Source organism: Stomoxys calcitrans, chromosome 1, assembly GCF_963082655.1.
Source record: "Stomoxys calcitrans chromosome 1, idStoCalc2.1, whole genome shotgun sequence".
Lineage (NCBI taxonomy): Eukaryota > Metazoa > Arthropoda > Insecta > Diptera > Muscidae > Stomoxys > Stomoxys calcitrans.
The window spans coordinates 16,858,125-16,879,282 of record NC_081552.1 but is presented as its reverse complement, the minus strand read 5'-3'; positions in this window follow the sequence as shown (position 1 = coordinate 16,879,282).

Sequence of the window (21,158 nt, the reverse complement as noted above, 5' to 3'; positions counted from 1 at the left end):
CTTAGCATTTTGCGGCAATTCGACTTATATATACTTTGTAGGGTCGGAAATTTATATTACGATGTGTTGCAAACGGAATGACTTAATAAATATAGGCCCTATCCTATGGTGGTGGGTATAATAAACAATTGAATATAATATTAATCTAATTTTATTTAGATTAATCATGTTAATAATTACAGAAAGTAATGTTGCACCGTGCTCAACCTAAATTCTTTGTGTTCATCAATTGATTCCAAATCCATTGATTCCCAGTAGTGGTTTTCATATTAAAACACCAACATAGTTTTTTTTCCACACAATTATAGTCTCTATAATGTTTTTGATGTAGAATGCCCTTAGAATTGGTGCTGTTTCCATTTTTACCGCTCTCGAATATTTGCCAATCAGTAACATAGGAAATGCTCGAACGCCTAATCATCTTCCCCACATGCTTTCACTTGCAGCTCCGATTTTGCATAAGTGAGTTCGTAGACCTATGTGTCCCGTTATGACACCAAAAGCTATACTGACCTCTTTCTTACTTCCTTTCATAAATAGTCTCGTCCTCTCACGATCTGGATCACCCCATAGGATTTTGGCCGTCCCACCGACTGTTTCCCTGTTCTACAGTGTTACATGCGCGTATGTCGTACACGCCCTTAACTCGGACTGGCTTCGGATTAACCAAATTTATCGACAGCAGTTCTCTGGCCTTTACTGCCAAATCGTCTGCTCTTTCATTCCCCTTATTCAGTTGTGTCACCTGTCACCCAAACGATGCGGATTGAGACATCCTTAATGAAGGCTTTAATCTCCTTCTTACAATCCAAGACTTTTTGTAACCTTACCATCCTGATTGTTATTCCACTTATGACCATTTTACTGTCCGTAAAGATGCTCACACTGGTCGTCCTCGCGTTAGTACTAGGAGGGGATAACCTCCTAGTGCTGACGACACTTGTGAGCTTATAACCATAGGATATCACCAGAGTATACTTCTCTTAGTGGCGGCAAGCCTTTCGTACACAGAAACAACAAGTAAAAGCGTGCTAAGTTCGGCCGGGCCGAATCTTATATACCCTCCACCATGGATCGCATTTGTCGAGTTCTTTTCCCGGAATCTCTTCTTAGGCAAAAAAAGATATAAGAAAAGAGTTGCTCTGCTATTAAAACGATATCAAAATATGGTCCGGTTCGGACCACAATTAAATTATATGTTGGAGACCTGTGTAAAATTTCAGCCAATTCGTATAAGAATTGCGCCCATTGGGGCTCACGAAGTAAAATAGAGAAAGCGATTTATATGGGATCTGTATCGGGCTATAGACCGATTCAGACCATAATAAACACGTTTGTTGATGGTCATGAGAGGATCCGTCGTACAAAATTTCAGGCATATCGTATAATAATTGCGACCTCTAGGGGTCAAGAAGTCAAGATCCCAGATCGGTTTATATGGCAGCTATATCAGGTTATGAACCGATTTGAACCTTATTTGACACAGTTATTGAAAGTAAAAATAAAATACGTCATGCAAAATTTCAGCCAAATCGGATAGGAACTGCGCCCTCTAGAAGGTCAAGAAGTCAAATCCCAAGATCTGTTTATATGACAGCTATATCAGGCTATAGACCGATTTAAACCATACTTGGCACAGTTATTGGATATCATAACGAAATATTTCGTGCAAAATTTCATTTCAATCGGATAAGAATTGCGCACTCTAGAGGCTCAAGAAGTCAAGACCCAAGATCGGTTTATATGGCAGCTATATCAGGTTATGAACCGATTTGAACCATACTTGGCACAGTTGTTGGATATAATAACAAAACACGTCGTGCAAAATTTCATTTCAATCGGATAAGAATTGCGCACTCTAGAGGCTCAAGAAGTCAAGACCCAAGATCGGTTTATATGGCAGCTATATCAGGTTATGGACCGATTTAAACTATACTTGGCACAGTTGTTGGATATCATAACAAAACACGTCGTGCAAAATTTCATTCCAATCGGATAAGAATTGTGCACTCTAGAGACTCAAGAAGTCAAGACCCAAGATCGGTTTATATGGCAGCTATATCAGGTTATGGACCGATTTAAACCATACTTGGCACAGTTGTTGGATATCATAACAAAACACGTCGTGCAAAATTTCATTTCAATCGGATAAAAATTGCGCACTCTAGAGGCTCAAGAAGTCAAGACCCAAGATCGGTTTATATGGCAGCTATATCAAAACATGGACCGATATGGCCCATTTACAATACCAACCGACCTACACTAATAAGAAGTATTTGTGCAAAATTTCAAGCGGCTAGCTTTACTCCTTCGGAAGTTAGCGTGCTTTCGACAGACAGACGGACGGACGGACGGACGGACGGACGGACGGACGGACGGACGGACAGACGGACGGACATGGCTAGATCGACATAAAATTTCACGACGATCAAGAATATATATACTTTATGGGGTCTCAGACGAATATTTCGAGTAGTTACAAACAGAATGACGAAATTAGTATACCCCCCATCTTATGGTGGAGGGTATAAAAAGGAGGTCCCTTTTTATTGACCTTAAACTTGTATCGGACAACACTCATTGATATGAGATACCAAGCGGCGACTTCGAAGCCTGATATCATACCATCTTTTGCATCCGCCAGGCCTGGTCTCTGATTTTCAGGTTTATATCTTTTTATCATTAAGTGATATTGCCAGGTTAGTACTTGCCTTTCACGGTAAATACGTGGTCTGAAGAAGGACAAAATTACTGCTTTAAAACATCTAAAGTTCAATAGACACGCACATGTGTCCCATATGTCTCATGGGATACTTCAGAAGGAATAGATAAAGATGGTAGAGTTATCCCTAGTCAAACTGTTAGATGTTACAAGGTAGTCCTCTTGGAAGCATCATTTTAGAAGGCATACGGTCCTTCCTTGAAGCGCTTCTATCATGTCTGACTTATGTGAGCCTAACTAGTTTTCCCACTGGCGGAGTATTCCCGCTGATCCTTAATGGAATGTTCATGAGCTAATTTACGTTTTTACTAATTGGGTTGATAAAAATCTAGTCCATTTAAAAAAATTTCCCATTTTAGGGCGTTTTGATTTTTTTCTGTCATTATTTTGGGAATTTGGTCCAATTTTTCCTAAATAACATTAAAGGAATTCATTATTCCCAAAACTGTAATATTGCTTAACTTTTCATGTAAGCATAATCATTTGTATTTATTGTAAGCATAATCCAAATGCAAATTTTGCCTAAGAAACAGGGGCAAAAGTCTCACATATCTATGAGTGCAGTCCGATTCAAGTTTAAGCTCAATGATTAGGGGCCCTCTTTTTATAGCCGAGTCCGAACGGCGTGCCGCAGTGTGACACCTCTTTGAAGAACGAACAAACGTTTCCAGCATTATGAGGGGAAAACCACCGCTGAAAATTTTTTCTGATGGTCTCGCCAGGTTTCGATCCCAGGCGTACATTTTTAACATTGATTGATTTTAACTGATAAATTTCGATTCCTTGTGCACTGTGGCTGGTTACGTCCCCGATGGCAGCTATATGTAAAAATGGCCCGATATACATCATGTTCGAGTGAGATGGCGGGGCCCTTTGTACATCCCCCTGTTTCAAATTTCAGCGAATTCCGACCGGAAATGAGGGTTTTATGCGCTTATCGGTCTATATCCAAATATAGTTCGATTTGACCCATTCAAGATCTTAACCTGCGCATAAAAGAAATACAAGCCTGTGCAAACTTTCAACTCAATTTCTTAATTTTTTATGACTTTACCGTGATTACTACCGACGGACGGAGGCCACCGTAGCGCAGAGGTTAGCATGTCCGCCGATGATGATGAACGCCTGGGTTCGAATCCTGGCGAGACCATCAGAAAAAATTTTCATCGGTGGTTTTCTCCTCCTAATGCTGGTAACATTTGTAAAGTACTATGCCATGTAAAACTTGTCTCCAAATAGGTTTCGCACTGCGGCACGCCGTGCGGACTCGGCTATAAAAAGGATATCCCTTATCATTGAGCTTGAACTTGAATAGGACTGCACTCATTCATATGTGAGAAGTTTGCCCCTGTTCCTTAGTGGAATGTTCATGGGTAAAATGTGCATTTACTACTGACGGACATCGTTAAATCGTCTTAGAATTTTACGTCGATTTGAATTATTGGGTTGCCCAAAAAGTAATTGCGGATTTTTTAAAAGAAAGTAAATGCATTTTTAATAAAACTTAGAATGAAATTTAATCAAATATACTTTTTTTACACTTTTTTCTAAAGTAAGCTAAAAGTAACAGTTGATAACTGACAGAAGAAAAAATGCAAGTACAGAGTCACAAGCTGTGAAAAAATTTGTCAACGACTGATTATATGAAAAATCCGCAATTACTTTTTGGGCAACCCAATATATATACTTTCTAGGTTTGGAAATGGATATTTCGATGTGTTGCAAACGGAATAACTTAATGAGTTTACACCCTACCCTACGTAGGTGAGTATAAAAGAGTAGCTGAAGATAAGAGAATTGAAAAAATTTACACTGCGAGTACAAAAGGAGGACGAACAAAAGGACAAGCGGATAAATGGATGGACGGACAATTAACGTACAGGCAACAAGGTGGACGGACCAAATTTAGGATAGACAGAAGTATGGACGGATAAAAGGATCGAAAAGCAAAACGATGGAAGGACAAAAGCTCGCATAAACAACAAGAGGATGGAAGAAGATACAGATGAACAAAATGACGGACAGGCAAAAGAATGAATGGAAAAATGCACGGAGTGACAAAAGAAAGGATATACAACAGGATGGATGGATTAAAGGACGGACGGACAAAAAGGCAGACCGACTAAACGACGGACGTATTAAATGACGAACGAAGTGTCCAATGGAGGAACAAAAGGGCGAACGGATAAAAGGTCAAAGAAATAAAAAGGCGTTAAGTTCGGCCCGGCCGCCTTTTATGGACCCGAAACCTTAAATCGAGAGATCGGTCTATATGGCATCTATATTCAAATCTGGACCGATCTGACGACTGGCCTAATACAATACATTGTCCCAAATAAATAAAAATGACCTTTATGGGCCTAAGACCCTAAATCGGCGGATAGGTGTGTATGGGGGCTATATCAAGACATATGCACGGACAGACTTTAGGACGGACGGAAAGAACGGCAGACAGACTAGCGGACGGAAAAACTGGCGGAAATACACTTGGACAGACAAACAGACGGAGAGACAGACGTGCAGAATTACTTGCTGACGGACGAGCGAACGTGATTCCCTACATTTAATATGAAGGCGATGAATGATTTCATATGAAGATATATGGGCTCATATAAGAATTTTATAATACCTGTTTCAACCAAATGGCACTCCTTGTTTACCAAATTAAATCTCATATTAAATGCAATGGAATCAAAAACAAATGGCTTTGCAATTATTTTGTAATTAAATACAAATTTGATATACCTGCCACAACCAAACACACGAAGCAGAAGATAAGCGGCCAAACTGCTTAACCGACCTCTCAAAAACTATTTGAACAATTATTTTGACATTTAAATTATTTTGAGGTTTTGTGCGGTCATATATATATTTTTTTTTTAATCGGCGAAGCTTTAGGCGGACGTCAATGGCTTCAACCAAAAACATGTGTAAAAATTCCCATTTTTAATGACATTTTTGTTCGCACATACACACACACACACTTTTAACACAGGTCTATGATAAACACTCAAGCACACATGTGACTGTGCGAAAAAAAATATGCATACATATATGTAGTACATGTCGGTGTGAAACTTCCATCATTCATGTTCTCAGTCCTTCAAAACTACCATGGCCACTGCTCAGACATCATACAGCAACAATAAAAACAACAATGAGAGAATGTAATTTAATACAACCTCAACGGGACAGAACAAAAAAAAAATTAGATTTACGCTTAATATATTTTTAGTTAATATCGCATGAACACCAACCATGGTACTACACAAACACCCTTACACCTATACACATGTGTGTATATACACAGATTACACGAGAACAAAATCACAATCTGCCACATATGAAATCATATGTGAATGGGGTTTTCCACGGAAATAAGCTATGAGACTTCAATGAAAACAAATGAAAGCGCTGGTCAGAGCACGGATTTTTGTCTAAATTCGACAAAGAATCCAAAGTTTATGAACCCAAAAAACTTAATGTTCAAATAGGGTCGAATCTATCTCCGATTTAAAGGGATCTAGCAAAGCTAGGAGGACGTTGACAATATGTAGATATAGCTGCCATATGGACCGATCTGAAATATAAAACGACGAGTTGCATTGCAATATTTAGAAATAGCTGCCAACCATACCTGTGTGCCAACTCTGAGTCTAAATCTCATTACTAGCGCATCGCCTTTAAAACCCGATATGGCTGATTTATCAACATCCGCACCGGCTATAGTCTAGATCGGACCAAATTTTTATATCCACCATCATAGGATAGGGCTATAATAATCTAGACATTCTGTTTGTAACATCTCGAAATATTGATCTGCGACCGCAGAAAGTATATATTGGGTTGCCCAAAAAGTAATTGCGGATTTTTCATATAGTCGCCGTTGACAAATTTTTTCACAGCTTATGACTCTGTAATTGCATTCTTTCTTCCGTCAGTTATCAGCTGTAACTTTTAGCTTGCTTTAGCGAAAAAGTGTAAAAAAAGTATATTTGATTAAAGTTTATTCTAAGTTTTATTAAAAATGCATTTACTTTCTTTTAAAAAATCCGCAATTACTTTTTGGGCAACCCAATATATTCGAATCGTCTCCATATTCGATCTAGCCATGTCCGTCCGTCCGTCCATCTATCGAAATCATGAAGGCTCAATCAATTAACGATTTGATTGCTACAAAATATTTCAAATACAAACTCAGTTTTAAACGTACATCTTTAGCGGAATCATTGGTGGTGGGTACCCAAAATTTGTGCCGGCCAAACTTAGCACGTTCCTACTTGTTGTATAGTTACACCCTACACCACCACTATGGTATAGGGTATTATAACATTGTGCAACGCTAGGAGGGAGATGAGTTAGACCGATAAGTATTCCGATCGACTCAGAATCACTTACGATTTAGCCATGCCTATCTGTCCGTCTGTGAGTCCATGTATTCTTGTAATGAAACACATGGCCTCAAAATAGGTTATCAAATTCGATTTCTAATCTCAAATACCTTTCATTTGAGCCATATATTGACATGGTCGAAAAATGTTTACCCTTTGGGGGGCGTTTTGGGGTAGGGGTGATGCCCTAAATACATGGTCCCACATTTGGTTATCAAATTCGTATTCTACTTCCAAACACCTTTATTTGAGCCCCATATTGAGATGGTCAGCAAAAAATTGGTCCCTATTGTTGATATCAGATACGTGGTCTACTCCCAAATACCTTTAATTTGAGCCCCATATTTCCATAGTCGGCAAACATGACCGGCATGGGGGGTGCTTTGGGGGATGGGCGGCCACTCAGTGAGTTGGCCTTTAAAATATATATCGGATTCGTGCTCTACTCTAAAAACCAATAAGGGTATTTTGGGAGTTGGGGTGATCCCCTAACACTTGGTCCGACAATTGGATATCAGATACGTTTTCTTATCCTAAATATCTTTCATTTGAGTCCCATATTGTCGTGATTGGTCTTAACATATGTTTGGTAGGTTTTAGGATGGGGCGGTCCCCCTAGGTGCCCTTCCGAAATTTGGATACCAACTTTTTATTTTTAGGGTACCATATGAGAGCACACAAAATTTCGCTTAAATCGTACCACCCATCTCCGACATTTGGCGTTTCTGAAAATTAGGGTAAGGGGGAGGGTCCGCTCCGCCCCCGTCCGGAGGCTTAAAACAACAAAAAATTGGGCAATGAATGCGTCTTTAATGGGTTTCAGACCCTTAACCGGCAGATCGGTCTATATGACAGCCACATCTAAAGATTGTCCTATCGTAACCATATTTGAGTCGGATGTCGGAATTCTTAAAACAAGTCACTGTATAAAATTTCGGAATCGGATAATAAAAAGGTTTTGTGGGCTTCATGGACCCTTATTCGGCAGATCAATGTATATGGCAGCTTTATCTAAATATATTCCGATCTGAACCATATTTAAGTCTGATGTTTGAAGGCTTAAGTCAGTGTGTCAATTTTCAGCGAAAACGGGAAATAAATGCGGCTTGTTTAGGCTTAAGACCCTAAATCGGCAGATCGGTCTATAAGGCAGCTATATCTAAACATAGTCCGATCTGAACCACATTTATGTTGGCTGCCGGAAGGATTTGATCAACTCTCTATATTAAATTTTAGCGAAATCGGATAATAAATATAGATTTTATGGGCTTCAGACCCTTAATCGGGATATGGGTCTATATGACAGCTATATCTAAATAAAGTCCGATCTGAATAATATTTAAGTCCGATATCAGGCGGTTTAAATCAACTCATTTTTTTCAAATTTCAGCAAAATCGGATAATAATTGCGGCTGGTATGGGCTTAAGACCCTTAATCGGCAGATCGGTCGATATGACAGCTATATCTAAATATGGTCCGATGTAGCACAAATTTAGGTTGAATGTCGAGAGGCTCACAGCACCACATCGTATCAATTTTCAGTGAAATATAATAATAAAGAAAGCTTTCATGGACTCAAGACCCCTTTATAGGCTGATCGGTCTGTATAGCAGCCCGTTCAAGAACTTTATCTGCGTGCAGCAACAAGATGTATCTACGCCAAATTTCATCTCAATATCTCAATTTTTGAAGGCTGTAGAAAGATTACAAAAGACGGGCGGACAGACACACGGGCATCGTTAAATCGTCTTACAATTTTATGACGATCCGAAATATATATATACTAAGTAGGGTCGGAAATGAATATTTCGACGTGTTGCAAACGGAATGGCTAAATGAATATACCCCCTATCCTATGGTGATGAGTATGATTAGAAAAGCATTGACAACAAGGTCCTATATTTCCTCTTTAATATCGCGATTTTCTCAAAGACATAATTATACCCACAACCATAGGATGGTGGTATACTATTCTAGTCATTTAGTTCGTAACACCTAAAAATAATTATGTGCGACCGCATAAAGTATATATATTCTGGATCCTGTCGTTGTGACTTTCAACAAGTTTGCCACATACGGTCTAAATCGGTCTGTAACCTGATAAAGTTCCATATAAAGGGATCTTCCGATTTGACTTCATGAGCCCGTGGAAGCCACAGTTTTTGTCCGATTTGGATGTAGTGTACTCTTATGACCTACAACTATTGTGTTAAGTACGGTCCAAATCGATCTTTAACCTGATATAGCTCCCATATAAACTGATCTCCCGATTTTATTTCTTGAGCCCTTCTAACCCGCAATTTTTGTCCAATTTAGCTACAATTTTGCATATAGTGTTTTGTCATGACTTCCAACAATTGGTCATGTACGGTCCGAATTGGTCTATGACTTGATAAAGCTCCCATATAAACCAAACATTCCAATTTGACTTCAACCCGCAATATTTGTCAAATTTAGCTACAATTTTCGATTACCGTTGTTCGTTTCCAAGAATCTTTAATTTTTGCTGGTTTGACAGATATTTGGTATGTATTGGGTTGCCCAAAAAGTAATTGCGGGTTTTTTTAAAAGAAAGTAAATGCATTTTTAATAAAACTTAGAATGAACTTTAATGAAATATACTTTTTTTATACTTTTTTTCTAAAGCAAGCTAAAAGTAACAGCTGATAACTGACAGAAGAAAGAATGCAATTACAGAGTCACAAGCTGTGAAAAAATTTTTCAACGCCTTCTATATGAAAAATTCGCAATTACTTTTAACAAAATTGATGTAAAATTTTCTTAAAAAATTTCTGTTTATTTTTTCTTGCAAATTTAATTGTCACCGTTTTTACTAAAGCTTAACCCTTTGAGGTACACAAACATTTGTGGGAGACCATACAAAGTTGGTTATTCCTCACCAAACACAAACGAACCGCTCAATAACATGAATGCTCAGTGCTTAGCCATACATGAGCAGACATTAGCTGTTAAACCTGCACATACATTTGTGTGGTGCCCTTGAACAAATGCTTTCTCTCACACTTTCCCCCACCACCACTTTTAAATAGGAAACAGACTAACTCTCCCCAATTTGAAAATAAAATAAAACAAGTAAAAGCGTGCTAAGTTCGGCCGGGCCGAATTTTATATACACTCCACCATGGATCGCATTTGTCGAGTTCTTTTCCCGGCATCTCTTTTTAGGCCAAAAAAGAAAAAGGATATAAGAGAAGATTTGCTCTGCTATTAGAGCGATATCAAGATATGGTCCGGTTTGGACCACAATTAAATTATATGTTGGAGACCTGTGTAAAATGTCAGCCAATTCGTATAAGAATTACGCTCTTTGTGAGCTCAAAAAGTAAAATAGAGAGATCGATATATATGGGAGCTGTTTCGGCCTATGGACCGATTCAGACCATAATAAACACGTATGTTGATGGTCATGAAAGAATCCGTCGTACAAAATTTCAGGCAAATCGGATAATAATTGCGACCTCTAGAGGCTCAAGAAGTCAAGATCCCAGATCGGTTTATATGGCAGCTATATCAGGTTCTGAACCGACTTGTACTTTATTCGACATAGTTGTTAAAAGTAACAATAAAAAACGTCTTGCGAAATTTCAGCCAAATCGGATAGGAATTGCGCCCTCTAGAAGCTCAAGAAGTCAAGTCCCCAGATCTGTTTATATGACAGCTATATCAGGTTATAGACCAATTTGACTCATACTTGGCACAGGTGTTGGATATCGTAACAAAACACGTCGTGCAAAATTTCATTCCAATCGGATAAGAATTGCGCACTCTAGAGGCTCAAGAAGTCAAGACCCCACATCTGTTTATATGACAGCTATATCAGGTTATAAACTGATTTGAACCATACTTGGCCCAATTGTTGGATATAATAATGAAACACGTCGTGCAAAATTTCATCCTAATCGGATGAGAATTGCGCACGCTAGAGGCTCAAGAAGTCAAGACCCAAGATCGGTTTATATGACAGCTATATCAGGTTATAAACCGATTTAAACCATACTCGGCACAGTTGTTGGATATCATAAGAAAACACGTCGTGCAAAATTTCATTTCAATCGGATAAGAATTGCGCACTCTAGAGGCTCAAGAAGTCAAGACCCAATATCGGTTTATATGGCAGCTATATCAAAACATGGACCGATATGGCCCATTTACAATACCAACCGACCTACACTAATAAAAAGTATTTGTGCAAAATTTCAAGCGGCTAGCTTTACTCGTTCGGAAGTTAGCGTGCTTTCGACAGACAGACGGACGGACGGACGGACATGGCTAGATCGAAATAAAATGTCGCGACGATCAAGAATATATATACTTTATGGGGTCTCAGACGAATATTTCGAGTAGTTACAAACAGAATGACGAAATTGGTATACCCCCCATCTTATGGTGGAGGGTATAAAAAGGCATTAAATTCGGCCGGACCGAACTTTGGATACCCATCACCTCAGGTATATATGAAAACCCCCTTTCGGCACAATCCGGTGAAAATTGGATAACTTATGCACCCAAATTCAACACGGATATTGAGGGGGCTATTAAATATAAGTCGCTGTTGAATTTTGTATTTAAAATTTCAACAAAATCGGGTAATAAATGAAGCTTTTATGAGCTTCAGATCCTTAATCGGCACATCGGTCTATATGACAGCTAAATGAAACATTAAGCATTTATGGGCATTAGACCCTTTATCGGAAATTCGGTCTATATAGCAGCTATATCCAAATATGATCCGATTTGGCCCGTTCAAGATCTTAACCAGCGTGCATCAAAAAGACGTATCTGTGCTAAATTTAAGGTCTATATCACAATTTTTGAAGGCTGTAGAGTGATTACAACAGACGGACGGACAGACACACGGACATCGTTAAATCGTCTTAGAATTTTACGACGATCAAAAATAGAAATACTTTGTAGGGTCGGAAATTGATAGTTCGATGTGTTGCAAACGGAATGACTAAATGAATATATCCCCTATTCTACGGTGGTGGGTATGAAAAAGTATATATGTGTTAGGTTCGGCCGTGGCGAACTTTGGATAACCATCGCCATGGATAAATTAACCATCCTCTTTTATAACAACTCCACTACAATATCCATAGTAATATGCCAATATGGTGATCTGGATAATTTTTTTTTTTTTTTTGACTCACTTCCAGAGAACTATAATACAAATCACAGTTTTAGCGAAATCGGCCAACAAATCAGCTTTTCTATACCCACCGCCATAGGATGGGGTATACTAAACTAGTCATTGTCTTTGTATCACTTTGAAATATTCATCTAAGACACTATAAGGTATATATATTCTTGATAGTCTTGACGCTCGGAGCCGATATGGCCTTGTCCGCCCGTCCGTCTGTGGAAATTAAGATAGCGATCGAACGCGTAAAGCTAGCCGCTTGAAATTTGGCGTAGATATAAACTATTGATATAAGTCGTTGGGGATTGCAAATGGGCCATATCGGTTTAGATTTAGTTAAAGCTCCTATATAAACCGATCTCCTGACTTGATTTCTGGATCCCTTACAAGCCGCAATTTTTTTTTCGATTTGGCTAAAATAGACCCAAATCGATCTGTAATCTGATATAGGTTCCATATAAACCGATCTCCCGATTTGACTTTTTGAGTCCTTACAAGCCGCAATTTTTGTTCGATTTGGCTGAAATTTGGCATGTGGGTGTTCTGTTACGACTTTCAACAACTCTGCCAAATATCTGTCTATATTCTGATGTAGTTCCCATGTAAACCGGTCTCTCGATCATCCTTGTTAGGTTCCTAGAAGCAAATTTTTGCGGGTTTGTCCGGAGTTTGATATGTAGAATAAGATTATGCCCTTCAGCTAAATTTATTTTTATACCCACCACCGAAGGATGGGGGTATATTCATTTTGTCATTCCGTTTGCAACACATCGAAATATCCATTTCCGACCCTATAAAGTATATATATTCTAGATCAGCGTAAAAATCTAAGACGATCTAGACATGTCCGTCCGTCTGTCCGTCTGTCTGTTGAAATCACGCTACAGTCTTTAAAAATTGAGGTATTGAGCTGAAATTTTGCACAGATTCTTTTTTCGTCCATAAGCAAGTTAAGTTCGAAGATGGGCTATATCGGACTATATCTTGATATAGCCCCCATATAGACCGATCCGCCGATTTAGGGTCTTAAGCCCATAAAAGCCACATTTATTATCCGATTTTGCTGAAATTTTGGACAGTGAGTTGTGTTAGGCCCTTCGACATCTTTCGTCAATTTGGCTCAGATCGGTCCAAATTTGGATATAGCTGCCATATAGACCGATCCTCAGATTTAGGGTCTTAGGCCCATAAAAGCCACATTTTATATCCGATTTGGATGAAATTTGGGACAGTGAGTTGTGTTAGGCCCTTCAACATTATTCGTCAATTTGGCCCAGATCGGTCCAAATTTGGATATAGCTGCCATATAGACCGATCCTCCGATTTATGGTCTTAGGCCCATAAAAGCCACATTTATTACCCGATTTTGCTGAAATTTGGGGCAGTGGGTTGTGTTGAGCCCTTCAACATCCTTCGTCAATTTGGCCTAGATCGGTCCAAATTTGGATATAGCTGCCATATAGACCGATCCTCCGATTTATGGTCTTAGGCCCATAAAAGCCACAATTATTATCCGATTTTGCTGAAATTTGGGACAGTGAGGTGCGTTGAGCCCTTCGACATCCTTCGTCAATTTGGCTCAGATCGTTCCAAATTTGGATATAGCTGCCATATAGACCGATCCTCCGATTTATGGTCTTAGGCCCATAAAAGCCACATTTATTATCCGATTTTGCTGAAATTTGGGACAGTGATTTTCCTTAGGCCCTTCGACATCTTTCTTCTATTTGGCCCTGATCAGTTCAGATTTGGATATAGCTGCCATATAGACCGATCTCTCGATTTAAGGTTTTGGGCCCATAAAAAGCGCATTTATTGTCCGATCGATATTTGTCTTCAATTTGGCTCAGATCGGTCCAGATTTGGATATAGCTGCCATATAGACCGATCTCTCGGTTGAACAATGACTTGTACTTATAAGCATTTGGTCTAAATCGGATGATATCTATAGAGCTGCTATGGGGCATAAGGTATGCATTTTTCACTGGATTTTGACAAAATGTGGTTCACATATATACCCGAGGTGGTGGGTATCTAAAGTTCGGCCCGGCCGAACTTAACGCCTTCTTACTTGTTTTGAATATATTTTTAACATAATCCATGGTGGTGGGCTCCCAAGATTCGTCCCGGCCGAACTTAACACGCTTTTATTTCTTACGGGAGTAAGACCTTAAATTGGAAGATCGGTTTTTATGGCAGCTATATCTAAATATAGTCCGATATGAATGACTTTTTCTAATGTCATCGATATCAGATATTAAATGTACCTGCCTGTTCTGGGATTAAGACCCTAAACCGCCATATCGGTCTATTTGACAGTCACATGTACATATGTTCCGATGTGAGCCATATTCGATTTGAGTATCGAGGCCACTAGTGCAACGTTGTATTTAAAATTTCGAGCAAAATCGGACAGAAAATGGGGCTTTTTAGGGGCTTAAGACTCTAAATCGCCAGATCGGTCTATTTGGCTGCTATTAAGAAATACGTATAAAAGAAATACGAGTCTGTGCAAAATGTCAACTCAATGTTTAAAGATTGATTACAACTGATGAACACTCGGACGGAGAGACACAAGGACATCGTTAAATCATCCTAGAATTTTAGGGTTGGAAATCGATATTGCGATGTGTTACAAACGGAATGACTAAATAAATATACCCCCTATTCTATGGTGGTGGGTATAAAAACCAAAGTGTAATAAAATTTTTCACAAACACTGTTAAAAAAGGGAAGGGAGGTAAAATCAATTCCCCCTCTCTAGGGCTTTCACCCCATCGCAGGGGCGCACACATCACGTCTGCAAACAATGACAATAAAAGGTCAGTGTCATAAGCATAAATACCGACAAAGAGCAACCACACAAAACATTGGCCAACAATAAAAGACTCCACCTCCGATTCTATCACAGAAACACAAACTGCCCTTAGCTGACGCTCCATAGAACTCCCTTAGTGGCCCTGGGCCATGGACTGTTCGCACATTTCAAATAAAGGCGCCTGGACTTTGGTCATAAAAAAGACACGGAATGGCATAAAATCGAAACAAACAATATTTCTCTTTTGGGTGGTGTTGGGGTGTGTGTTCGCAGCCGATAACAAAATATTTAAAAAAAAAAAAACAGGTGAGGCAACACAAAAAAAAAAAAAAACAAAAATCTGAACCCAATTTAAGCAAAGGTCATTTAAAGGTAGTTCCAATGGCATAAGCCATAAAAAAGAGGACTACTAAGCTATGGAAAAACAAATTTTAAGTGCATTGGGGTACATAAGTAAGGAAAATTGTGCCAAAGAATATTGCGACTGGACTAGAATGTTAAGCTTATAATCCAATACTTTTTTGTTTAGAGGTCTTTATGTGTGTGCAAGAAAGGATTTATTTTTATACCCACCACCAAAGGATGGGGGTATATTCATTTTGTCATTCCGTTTGCAACACATCGAAATATCCATTTCCGACCCTATAAAGTATATATATTCTTGATCAGCGTAAAAATCTAAGACGATCTAGGCATGTCCGTCCGTCTGTCCGTCTGTCTGTTGAAATCACGCTACAGTCTTTAAAAATTGAGATATTGAGCTGAAATTTTGCACAAATTCTTTATTGTCCATAAGCAGGTTAAGTTCGAAGATGGGCTATATCGGACTATATCTTCATATAGCCCCCATATAGACCGATCCGCCGATTTAGGGTCTTAGGCCCATAAAAGCCACATTTATTATCCGATTTTGCTAAAATTTGGAAAAGTGAGTTTTGTTAGACCCTTCGACATCCTTCGTCAATTTGTCCAGATCGGTCCAGATTTGGATATAGCTGCCATATAGACCGACCCTCCGATTAAGAGTCTAAAGGCCATAAAAGCCACATTTTTTATCCGATTCCGCTGAAAATCGGGACAATGAGTTGTGTTAGGTCCTTCGACATCCTTTGTCAATTTGGCTCAGATCGGTTCAGATTTGGATATAGCTGCCATATAGACCGATCCTCCGATTTATGGTGTTAGGCCCATAAAAGCCACATTTATTACCCGATTTTGCTGAAATTTGGGACAGTGAGTTTTGTTAGGCCCTTCGACATCCTTCGTCAATTTGGCTCAGATCGGTCCAGATTTAGATATAGCTGCCATATAGACCGACCCTCCGATTTAGGGTCTAAGGGCCATAAAATCCACATCTTTTATCCGATTCCACTGAAATTCGGGACAGTGAGTTGTGTTAGGCCCTTCGACATCCTTTGTCAATTTGGCTCAGATCGGTTCAGATTTGGATATAGCTGCCATATAGACCGATCCTCCGATCTATGGTGTTAGGCCCATAAAAGCCACATTTATTACCCGATTTTGAAATTTGGGACAGTGAGTTGCGTTAGGCCCCTCGACATCATTCTTTAATTTGGCTCAGATCGGTTCAGATTTGGATTTAAGGTTTTGGGCCCATAAAATGCTCATTTATTGTCCGATGTCGCCGAAATTTGGGACAGTGAGTTAAGTTAGGCCCCTTGACATACATCTGCAATATCGCACAGATCGGTCCAAATTTAGATATAGCTGCTATATAGACCGATATCTAGGTTTTAGGTTTTGGGGCCATAAAGACGCATTTAATGTCCGATGTCGCAGAAATTTGAGACAGTGAGTTTAGTTAGGCTCTTCGACGTCCTTCTTCAATTTTGCCCAGATCGATCCAGATTTGAAAATAGCTGCCATGTAGACCGATCTCTCGATTTAAAGTCTTTGCCCCATCAAAAGCGCATTTATAATCCGATTTCACTGAAATTTTACATAGTAACTTATGTTAGGCTTTACAACATCCGTGTCGTATATGGTTCAGATAGCTATTGTACTTATTAGTATTTGGTCCAAATAGGAACATGTTTTGATATAACTGATATGGGTCATAAGGTATGTAATTTTGACCGAATTTTGATGAAAGGTGGTTTACATATATACCCGAGGTGGTGGGTATCCAAAGTTCGGCCCGGCCGAACTTAACGCCTTTTTACTTGTTATGAGTCAATAATCTATTGGAAGTTGATGCAAATCATTTTCTTGGGAATTTCCGTATTAAATTAAATACAAGCTGAGCTTTGTCCCAGACAATAATGAAAGAAAAAGATTAGGCCACCTTTAGATTAGAGATTGTTGTCAAGGACCAGCACTATGCAAATATAAAAGGGGGAAATATAAATGTTTCATTCAAAAACAGTGGTTGCGGCCAATCCAAATGATCAAAACAATAAAAGCCATATTTTCAATAAAAATTTTTGAAGGCAAATTTTTCAGCATGTCATTCCCACAAATGATGTTTATTCATAAAAATGTTTGATAAATTTTTTATTTGTAAAAGTTTTTATTCCTATTTTGCTACTTGGTAGAAACTATATCAAATGTTGTCAAATGTCGTATTGACAGATCTGGTGACTTTGGGTCTTAATCCCAAAACAAGTAAAAATGCTTTAAGTTCGGCCAGGCCGAATCCGATGAAAAATTAATAATTTATGCCCCCATAGCTACATCGAAATATGGTCCGATTTGGACCAAATTCGGCACGGACATTGAGTGAATAAATACAAGTCATTTTCCATTTTGTAGAACAAAGTATTGATCTTTTTGGTAGCTGATATGAAGCATATACGATACTAATATCGAAAAGCCTAACAAAACTAACTGTGTCAACTTTCATCGAAATCGGATTACTAATGCGACTTTTATGGGGCCAAGAGTTTGAATCGAGAGATAGGTACTTATGGCAGCTATACACAAATCTGAACTGATCTGAGCCAAATTGAAGAAGGATGTCGAAGGGCTTATCACAACTCATTGTCCCGAATTTCAGCAAAATCGGATTATAAATGCGCCTTTTATGGCCCCAAAACCTTAAATCGAGAGATCGGTCTATATGGCAGCTATATCCAAATCTGGACCGATCTGAGCCAAATTGAAAAAAGACATCGCGTGGCCTAACGCAACTCACTGTCTGGCTTAAAACTGTTTGCCTTAAAACCATTTTTTCAGCCTTCGAATTAATTTGTAATACGAAGCACGAAAATAAATAAGTTTCATTCTGAAATAACGTGCTATTTAGTAATGAAAGAATATTTGTGGTACTTGGCCAGAAAAAAAAATTTTAAAATTATAGGTTTTGTTTGCATAATTGTGGTGCTCGTTGTAGAAACGGAAAGTCAAAAGTCGGGGCCCTGTACCACTGTGGTGGTACAATTAGAGGCAATTAATATTACTTTGAATGCTAAACTCTAGCCAAAGCGGATAAAATGTAAGACTTATACGTGTCTATGGAGCCAAATCTGAGGATTTTGAGCAATCTTATATAACAAGTAAAAGCGTGCTAAGTTCGGCCGGGCCGAATCTTATATACCCCCACCATGGATCGCATTTGTCGAGTTCTTTTCCCGGCATCTCTTCTCTCAAGAAGTAAAATAGAGAGATCGATTTATATGGGAGCTGTATCGGGATATAGGCCGACAAAACACGTATGCTTATGGTCATGAGAGGATCCGTCGTACAAAATTTCAGGCAAATCGGATAATAATTGCGACCTCTAGAGGCTCAAGAAGTCAAGATCCCAGATCGGTTTATATGGCAGCTATATCGGGTTATGAACCGATTTGAACCCTATTTGACACAGTTGTTGAAAGTAAGAACAAAATACGTCATGCGAAATTTCAGCCAAATCAGATAGGAATTGCGCCCTTTAAAGGGTCAAGAAGTCAAGACCCAAGATCGGTTTATATAACAGCTATATCAGGTTATGAACCAATTTGAACCATACTTGGCACAATTGTTGGATATCATAACAAAATACGTCGTGCAAAATTTCATTCCAATCGGATGAGAATTCCGTACTCTAGAGGCTCAAGAAGTCAAGTCCCTAGATCTGTTTATATGACTGCTATATCAGGTTATGAACCAATTTGAACCATACTTGGCACAATTGTTGGATATCATAACAAAATACGTCGTGCAAAATTTCATCCCAATCGGATAAGAAATGCGCACTCTAGAGGCTCAAGAAGTCAAGACCCAAGATCGGTTTATATGGTAGCTATATCAGGTTATCAACCGATTTGAACCATACTTGTCACAATTGTTGGATATCACAACAAAACACGTCGTGCCAAATTTCATTCCAATCGGATAAGAATTGCGCATTCTAGAGGCTCAAAAATTCAAGACCCAAGATCGGTTTATATGGCAGCTATATCAAAACATAAACCGATATGGCCCATTTACAATACCAACCGACCTTCACTAATAAGAAGTATTTGTGCAAAATTTCAAGCAGCTAGCTTTACTCCTTCGGAAGTTAGCGTGGTTTCGATAGACAGACGGACGGACGGTCGGACAGACGGACGGACATGGATAGATCGACATAAGATGTCGCGACGGCCAAGAATATATATAATTTATGGGGTCTCAGACGAATATTTCGAGTAGTTACAAACAGAATGTCGAAATTAGTATACCCCTCATCCTATGGTGGAGGGCATAAAAATCAATTTGTGTTTGTTTGTAGGTTTGTTGGTTTGTGTGTTCCTTATAGACTCTGAAACGGCTGAACCGATTTTCTTGAAAATGTCATAGATGATGCATAATGATCCCGTGGGGAAAATAGAGTACTTAATTTTTTGATATTTGAAATGGGAGGCGGACCCTCCCCCTTACCCTAATTTTAAGAAACGCCAGATCTCGGAGATTGGTGGTGCGATTTAAGCGAAATTTTGTGTGCTCTCATATAGAACCCTAATAATAAAAATTTGGTATCCAAATTTCGGATGGGGTACCTAGGGGGGCTGCCCCTTCCTAAAACCTACTAAACATATATTTAGACCAATAACGACATTATGGGAGTCAAATGAAAGGTATTTAGGATAAGAAAACGTATCTGATATCAAATTGTCGGACCAAGTGCTGGGGGGACCACCCCATGCCCTAAAACACCCATAAATCGGATAAATTTACCGACCATGGCAATATGGGACTCAAATGAAAGGTATTTGCGAGTAGAATACGAATCTGATATCCAAATGTGGGACCACGTTTCTGGGGTCCACCCCTTTCCCGAAACACCCCCCAAACAGGACTTATTTACTGACCATGGAAATATGGGCGAATCTGATATCCAAATATGGGACCAAGTGTTTTCGGGGGCCGCCTCTCCCCAAAAACATCCCCCAAAGGGGACAAATTTACGATAATAGCAATATGGGGCGTAAATAAAAGATCTTTGGGAGTAAAGCACGAAGCTGATATCAGTACTCGGGAAAAGTGTCTATGGGGCCACACCACCCCCTCAACACCATCCAAAAAGGAAGTATTTACTGACGATTGCAATATGAGGCTCAAATAAGAGGGTTTTTAAGTAGAACACGAAACCGATATATATTTTAAAGGCCAACTCACTTAGTGGCCGCCCAACCTCCAACACACATCCCAAGCCGGTCATGTTTGCCGACTACGGAAATTTGTATCTAATATCAACATTAGAGACCAACTGTCTAGGGGACGTCCCACCACTATAACAACCCCCAAATAGGACGAATTTGCTCACCAAGTCAATTTGGGTCTTAAAGAGAGTGGAACTAAATATTTATAGTTTTTAGGGCCAATACCCCAAACCGGACATATTTGCTGACTTTTGCAATAAGGAGTTAAAATGAGATTAGAAAACGAATTTGATATCCAATTTTGAGACCAATGCCAAAATGGAGATCAAATAAATGATATATATTGGGTTGCCCAAAAAGTAATTGGATTTTTTAAAAGAAAGTAAATGCATTCTTAATTAAACTTAGAATGAACTTTAATCAAATATACTTTTTAGCACTTTTTTTCTAAAGCAAGCTAAAAGTAACAGCTGATAACTG